The sequence below is a fragment of the Leptinotarsa decemlineata genome, unplaced genomic scaffold (assembly GCF_025532065.1).
Source record: "Leptinotarsa decemlineata unplaced genomic scaffold, Ldec_3_MD MMD2_P_RNA_scaffold_6, whole genome shotgun sequence".
Lineage (NCBI taxonomy): Eukaryota > Metazoa > Arthropoda > Insecta > Coleoptera > Chrysomelidae > Leptinotarsa > Leptinotarsa decemlineata.
In genome coordinates, this window is record NW_027412533.1 from 9,103,486 (window position 1) to 9,111,769 (window position 8,284).

Genomic DNA, 8,284 nt, shown 5'->3' on the forward strand with positions numbered 1-8,284 from the left:
AATTGACTATAAAACTTTCGCACTTTCGCGCAGATAGACTGGTGATTCATTGTGTTTCGCGAAGCGGACAGTACCGGACGACGGAAATATAAACTGATAGACCTTTCTCGCGAAAAATAGACTTGTGAAAATAAATAAGTGTTTCGGACTCCATTAAATAAGTGGACATATTCAGTTTTGAGTAAAATAGACAGTAAGAGATAAAATGTGTTCAAGGAAAGTGCGCCTAGTGGACTTGAAAGTTGCCGAATTGAAGCAAGAATTGGAGGAGAGAGAACTGGATTCTTCCGGAAAAAAATCAGTACTCCAGAGGAGACTATGGGACAACTTGATTGAATCAGGAGAAGAAGAAGAGAAACATATTCATTCGAAGTTTCTGGGGGTGATTGGAGTTCAATAATGAGCAAACTCGATGGACTTCAACAAAATTCGGTAAGTCTGGAGGAGAAGCTTCTGGAAAATTCGAAGTGCTTGAAGGAAGAACTTCTAGAAAATGCAGAAGGCTTGAAGAAAGAGCTTTGTAGTGTGGCAAGCCTACTCGAAGAAAGGATAGGAACCATCGAGACAGAGATAGACAAATTCAGAGAGGAAATCAAAGGGACGATCAAAGATGAAATCGGAGCAGAAATGAAGAAAATGGGAAAATAGTTAGGCAATGAAATCAAAGGCGAATTCGAGGCAGAAATCAGCAATATGAAAAAAACAATTAGCAAGTTGCAAAACCAAAGTGTTAATTCTGCCCACCCCACAGAAACGGTTACTGAAAACTCAATTCCGGAACTGAAAGATGTCAAACTCAGTTCTGAACCAGGAAAGCTCTCCATGAAGCCGCCCCAGTTCGACGGAAAAACTCCTTGGGCAAATTATCGCCGACAATTTGAAGCTGTGGCCAGAGCGAATGAATGGAATGCAGGAGAAAAGGCGGTAGCATTAACATTGGCGTTGCGTGGAGAAGCAACGAATATCCTGCAAACCCTCACGGCCCAGGAACAGGAAGACTATGACCAACTTGTAAAGCATCTTGAACTGCGGTATGGACAGGCCCACCTAGAGCACGTTTACCATTCACAGCTCATGAACCGCTGCCAGAAATCAGGAGAATCCCTACAGGAGTTTGAAGCCGATATAGCTCGATTGGTCCGTCTGGCGTATCCTGCTACACCCGAAAATGTAATGGAGCGGTTAGCAGTTCAAGCATTCTTGGATGGACTTCGCGACCAAGAAACGAGACAGGCCTTGACGCTAGCTCATCCCAAACATCTCGTGGATGCACTGGCAAGCGCTCTGGAGTTTGAGGCTGCAAAACAATCCTGCAAGAGCCAGAGCAAAGTTTGAGCTATCGAGGAGGATATACAAGTGCCTGCAGATATTGAGGCCACCATCAGAAAAGTAATGAAAGAAGTTTTGCCTGAGAGGAAAAATATAAGATGCTGGAACTGTGGGAAAATTGGACATGTGCGTAGCAAATGTCCAGCTTTCAAAGAATCGACACCAAATCAGGAAAACTAGAGGGGGTCGATGAGAAGGGGCAATCGTCGACCTGTACCCAGCAAGCCCCCGTAAAAAACGCATATGTTGCCGTTCTCCAACGACAAGACAAAGGTGTTTTCGTAGACGGCCTCATCAACAACGAGCCTTGCACCATGCTGCTAGATACAGGTGCAACGAGAACCATTCTTGGGCCAACCTTTGCCAAAACACCGGCAAGAATTGAACCGTCAAGCTGGAAGTTACGCACTGCAACAGGAGAGCCAGCCAATGTACTTGGAGAAATACCAATTGAATTGGTGTTGGGCAGCACAAAATTGAAACATCGTGCATTGGTGGCGGACATCGAGGACGATGCGATCATTGGAATGGACATAATGAATTCCAGAGGGTTCGAGCTGAATTTTCAAGACGGCATCCTATGTGTCGACGGAGAAGAGCTGGTGCTTCATGGAAGAAGCGAAGAGATGATTAGAGTCCTATTGGCCGAAGACGTGTGCGTACCGGAAAGGGCTGAAACCATCCTGGAGGCTCGCTTGGACGAAACTGCGAGCAGCGGCAAGGTGGTAATGTTCGAGCCCAAGCTACACGATGAGAAAATTGGACGAGGAATCGCACTGGGGAAGACCCTGTTGCGTGTTGATAAAGTTGTGCCGGTCAGGGTCATAAATATCAAATACTTTCCCGTGACCTTGAAGAAGGGAACAATGCTGGGGCATTGTTCGTCCATTTCCTCTGTCATACGGAGTGTACGCAGTTCAGTTAGCCAAGCCAACAACTTGCCTAAAGAGTTGAAGAAGTTAATTGACATTTCCTCCAAAGACATACCATCAACTCACCGATCTAAATTGAGGGAGTTAGTCAAGAGGTACCAGGAAATCTTCGATATTGGAGAAGGAAAAGGCGGCAGAACGAATGTGGTTCAGCATAGAATCGACACTGGGAATGCCCGACCAATCCGGAAATCGGCTAGAAGACTCCCTCTTGCCAAGAGAGAAGAGGCAGACAAGATAGTCAGCGATATGGGAAAAGAAGGAGTCATCGAACCTTCTGACAGCCCCTGGTCTTCCCCAGTCGTGTTAGTGAAGAAGAAGGACGGCTCGACAAGGTTCTGCGTGGATTATCGCCAACTAAATCACGTGACAAAGAAAGACAGCTACCCTCTTCCAAGAATCGACGACACCCTAGACACGCTAGCCGACTCCACAATTTTCCCGACCTTGGATTTGAAGAGTGGATATTGGCAAGTTGAATTGGCCCCAGAAGATCGAGAAAAGACAGCTTTCACCATCGGCTCAGGATTGTGGCAGTTTACGGTTATGCCATGCGGGCTTTGTAATGCTCCAGCGACCTTCGAGAGATTGATGGAGACGGTTCTCAAAGGGCTCTCATGGAAGACGTGTCTAGTGTATCTCGACCATGAAATCGTGGTCGGAAAATCGTTCGACGATCATTTGAAAAATCTGGACGAGGTGTTCATGCGTCTGAGGAGTTCTGGATTAAAACTAAGTCCCAAGAAATGCCATCTGTTTCAGAAAGAAGTCCGTTACCTTGGCCACGTTATCTCTGGGGAAGGAGTGGCGGTAGACGAACAAAAGATCAAAGCAGTTAAGGATTGGCCCATTCTAAAAGACATACATCAGCTTCGGAGCTTCCTTGGTTTATGCACCTACTACCGCAGATATGTGCTGGGGTTTGCCAACATCGCCAAACCATTGACTCGCCTCACAGAAGGGCAGATCCCGTTCCAGTGGTCTGAGGAATGCCAAGACTCATTCAAGAAGCTGAAAAGAGCTTTGATCAACGCTCCCGTTTTGAGCTATCCCTTACCTGACGGAAAGTTCATTTTGGATACGGACGCCAGCAACGTGGGACTTGGAGCAGTCCTTTTTCAAATCCAGGATGGACAGGAGAAAGTTATTGGCTACTTCAGCAAAACGCTCAGTAAACCAGAGCGTAATTACTGTGTCACCAGGCGAGAGCTGTTGGCCGTAGTCAAAGGTGTAGAGCATTTCTACAAATACGTGTATGGAAGACGATTTCTGTTGAGAACGGTCATGCAGCTCTCAAATGGCTTCTGCAGTTCAAAAATCCCGAGGGCCAAGTAGCGCGCTGGATTGAGAGATTACAAGAATTTGACTTCGAAATAGAACATCGAGCTGGGACTAGCCATAAAAACGCAGATGCCCTATCACGGAGACCTTGCCCCGATGACTGCTCACATTATCGACGAGCAGAAGAGAAGGAAGCAGCTATTTGTAGAACTACAGCTGTAGACGACAACTGGGAGGATGATAAGATCAAGGAAGACCAAGAGAAAGAGCCAGATCTTGGTTTAGTCATCGGATGGAAGAAAAGTAATCGAAGACCATCGTGGCAGGAGGTAGCAGGTTATTCGCCAGTGATCAAGTCCTACTGGGCACAATGGAACTCCCTCACTTTGGAAAACGGGGTTCTGAAGCGGGTGTTGGAGTCTGAAGACGGTGCAGAAGAAAGGCACCAGACAGTGGTACCCAGGAGCAGACGACGGGAGGTGTTCAAAGAAATCCATGATGGAGTCACTGGAGGACATCTGGGAGTAACGAAGACCCTCCAGAAAGTAAGACAACGGTTTTACTGGGTTAATTGTCAAGCCGACGTCAAGGACTGGTGCAGAAAGTGTGCTGTATGCGCTGCCAGTAACGGACCTAGGATACGACTGAAAGCTCCAATGCGCCAGTATAACGTGGGTAGTCCTTTCGAGAGAATCGCCATCGATATCGCCGGCCCGTTCCCAGAGTCCCACCATGGGAACAAATACATCCTGGTAGCCATGGACTACTTCAGCAAGTGGGCAGAAGCCTATGCCCTGCCCAACCAGGAAGCCTTTACCGTCGCTGACGTCCTGGTAAAGGAATGGATATGTCGATTCGGTGTCCCATTGGAGCTGCATTCGGACCAGGGCAGATATTTTGAGTCCAATCTGTTCCAAGAAATATGTAAACTGTTGAACATTCGAAAGACCAGAACCACAGCCTTACATCCACAGTCCGATGGAATGGTGGAACGAATGAATAGGACTATAAACCGCCACTTGTCCAAGGTAGTCTCTGACCATCAAAGAGACTGGGACCAATACCTCCACCTGTTCCTGCTGGCTTATCGTTCGGCAGTGCATGAGTCAACCGGCCAAACCCCTACCAGTATTATAATGGGACGAGAGCTGCGGCTTCCTTGCGACCTAAAATTTGGGATGCCTCCAGAACAAGACACTGCGGGGGAAGACTATGTCAGCAAGCTTCGGCAGAGAATGGACGACATTCATGAACGAGTCCGTCTGAACATCCGGAGTGCCAGCGATAGGATGAAGGAGGCCTATGACATCAAGGCGAATGCTGGAGGATTCGAAATCAGCGACCTAGTTTGGCTGTACAATCCTAAGCGCCGCCGTGGTTTATCACCGAAGTTGCGGAACTCGTGGGAAGGTCCGTACAAAATCATGAAAAAGATTAATGACCTCGTCTACCGAATCCATAAGCCACCTCGAGGAAAGCCTAGGGTCGTCCATTTCAATAGACTGGCTCCTTATGCTGGAAATCACGACCAAGTTCGCGCCCTCATACCACCAGAGGATGAAATGACGTTCCAGCAATTCATGTCCTTATACTCGAACGGACAGAAGGTCGTACATGGGGTAACTCGAGAAGAGCCACGAGACCTTTTCAAGGTTCCAGTTGATTACGCCCTAGCGCACTGCGTGGCAGAGGATCTCCAAATGACCAAGGGCATCGCTGTGGTATTCAACAAGAAATTCGGTCAGCTTCAAACATTACGAGAACAGAATCCAGAAATCGGAGGAGTGCTACAGTTGAAGAAGGGTCAGAGAAACATCTTCTACTTGGTGACCAAAAAGCATTCTCGAGACAAACCGTCCTATGAAGATGTCTGGAGGAGTCTTACTAGACTGAAGGAGTCGATGCTCGACCAAAATCTCTTGGAGTTGGCGATCCCGAAATTAGCCTCTGGGCTCGACAGGTTGTACTGGAGAATTGTGAGAAGCATGTTGGAAACGATCTTCAGATCCAGCGGCATTCAGATTTTGGTGTGTGGTAACCATCTTCCATGACCGAGCATACAGACTGTGGAGTGAAAACTCCGGATGGGTCCCGAAATCCGCAGAGGGATCCGGAACGTTCGTTGACAATATAAAAACGTCGCTCTTCGTCCCGAAGAGTAGTCTGTACCAAGAAAGCGAATCGAGCAGTTAACAAACGGTGAAGATAAATTAAGCGTTAGTTACTGAGTGGTGTAAATAAATTAGTTGTGATAGTGAAGTATTGTTAAAATAAATTTGTTTAAGACAGTTAATTCTTCAATTCGTTACAACAGTAACGTCAATATCTCTACAATATTCATTATTCTCTGCCATATATCCAGTATTGACGCAGGATCAGATTCGTATACTATTTGCTTCAAATAGCCCCATACAAACCCGTGGGTTGGGTTATCTATCGGGCGCGTCCCCAGGTGGCGGATAGGGGAATGGCCAGGGGACTGGGAACCCTGTCCGGGAAGCCAATGTGGCCTTATGGACGGGGCCGCCGGCAGAAATGAGTAGGGTGAGGGGAACCAAAACTCTCCGAAAGCCTTTGCGAAACATGCCACCGTGGACCAGCCTACCCAAGCTGAGGTGTGAGGAATCGTGCCAACAGCTGAATGGCCGCAGGTTGATATGCGGTTCCTTGGGGAACCGGGCGGGACCTCATTGTAATCAGCTTCCCTCTGGTGATACGGGGCTCTGCCAGAGTGACTAACTCTTTCCCTGCTACTAGTGGGAATACACATGAATGGAGAAAGAGAGCGATAGAGGCAGGAGTGGCAGCAACTATAAGTGCACCCTCCCCCACTCCACCTCCAACAGCACGGGCACTTCTTGCGGCGGGCGCCAAGAGCTCCGCCTTGAATCAAGGCAAAGAACCGGCTGCCCTTGAAGGAAAGCGCCCTTACTTGAGCACCTCCACGGAGGAAACCCCAAGAAGGTTGAAGAAGAGCACAACGACAGTAATGTCGCTGAACCTGCCGAAACCTTCACGAAGGCCGTCGTGAGACACGTCAAGGTTGCCAAAGAGAGTGTGTTTGGCGAATCTTGGTGATAACCTAGAAGGACAACTCCACGGGAGGATGTACAATGGGTCACATGTGGCCTAAGTGCTGTGGGTCTACACTCACCCTCCCTACTCTACAGATACAGATACAGATACAGCCTCATACAAAAATGTCCAAAGTGTTAAATCTGTCAAGCGAGCTGGCCATCTTATAGGACCTCGACGGCCAATCCAATGACCGGGAAAGGTAGACTCCAAATATTTTCATACTTGTCTGGAGTAATGTGGTAGTGCTCTATCTTGTTGGAATAAAATATTCATTCATTCATTAGGATTCGCTTCGACGATTTCAGTGATGAGAGGGTCAACAGCAGTTTCCAGCATATTGAAATACAGTTCCCCTGTTAAATTTTGATCAATGAATAGAGGTCTTTCAATATGGCTTCCCAATATTCCTCCCCAAAAGTTAATTTTTTCTGGATATTGGGTATGTGTTACCCGGAAAACGTGAGGGTTGGTGTCACTCCAATAACGGCAATTTTATCTGTGAACATCGCCGTCAAAAAAAAAGTACATTCTTCACTAAATCAAATATTTTGGAGATAAGTAGGATGTCTTGCAATGGTTTCCGTCATGATTTGGCAGAATTCTGTTCTTCGATCAGGGTCATCTTCAGTTAATTGGTGAATCATTTCAATTTTGCATGGATGATACCTATTCCTCTTCAAAAGTCTCTACACAGTAGAAGGAGACACCTCACAAACATTCTCGACGGAATAAGTAGACTGTTCAGGATCCACTACCACCTCACCAATTATTTGCACTTGCTGTTCCCTCAAATAGTTTTTACAGATAGGACGATTCGGAAAACGTTCATTGAAAACCTTTTCGGTTTCGTGAAAGTTATGTATCGCACCGTAAATAAAAATCGCTTCAATTTTTTCTTCCAATGGACGAGAATTAACCATTTCAGAGATTGTTGACGTAGTACCTTTCTACTAGTAAAACCGAAAATGAATTGAGAATATTCTAACTGAACAATGTTGTTCATTATCGTAGTGACAGTTTTTGTTATTTTTATAAACAAAAAATAACTTAGCAAAACTTATCGGCTTGTTGGAATTGCCATATGGCAGATAAAAATAAATATTTATAGAAATATCGATATTGATGTGTTTGTCTTCAGGAAATTATTAAATGTTTCGTCATTTTTTAGTAGGTTAAGATATTGACTTCATATTTTAGGGTTATGAAGTATTCGTCAGGAGCTTCACAAGACCCCCCTTTTCATATAATTTTTTTTTTCCAGATGGCGCCCAGTCGCCATCTTGACAGTTTCATCTCTCAGTTTTGCTTCAAAATAAAGTATACATCCAGTATTCAAATTTTTTGAGTTGACTCGTTCTAAAAATAAAAGAGGGGGGACATTAAAGAAATGCCCTGTATGTTTATATGAATGTGATTGTTTCGATAGAACTTTTTCTTTCAGTTTTGTGTCTGAAATTGTTTAACTGTAGGATCTACACATATATCTGGAGTTTTTTTGGAATTATTTGCTTTTCTTCCTTTCTTTGGAAATATCCACAGTTTTTTGTATAGAGAAGTAAAAGTATAAGGAAGTAAAAGTAAAGAGCTAAAACTTTCTTTTCGCATAAATAGTAGAAGTTTTTTTAAGTCGATTCAAATTAAATTTTAAAAAAACTAGAATTTAG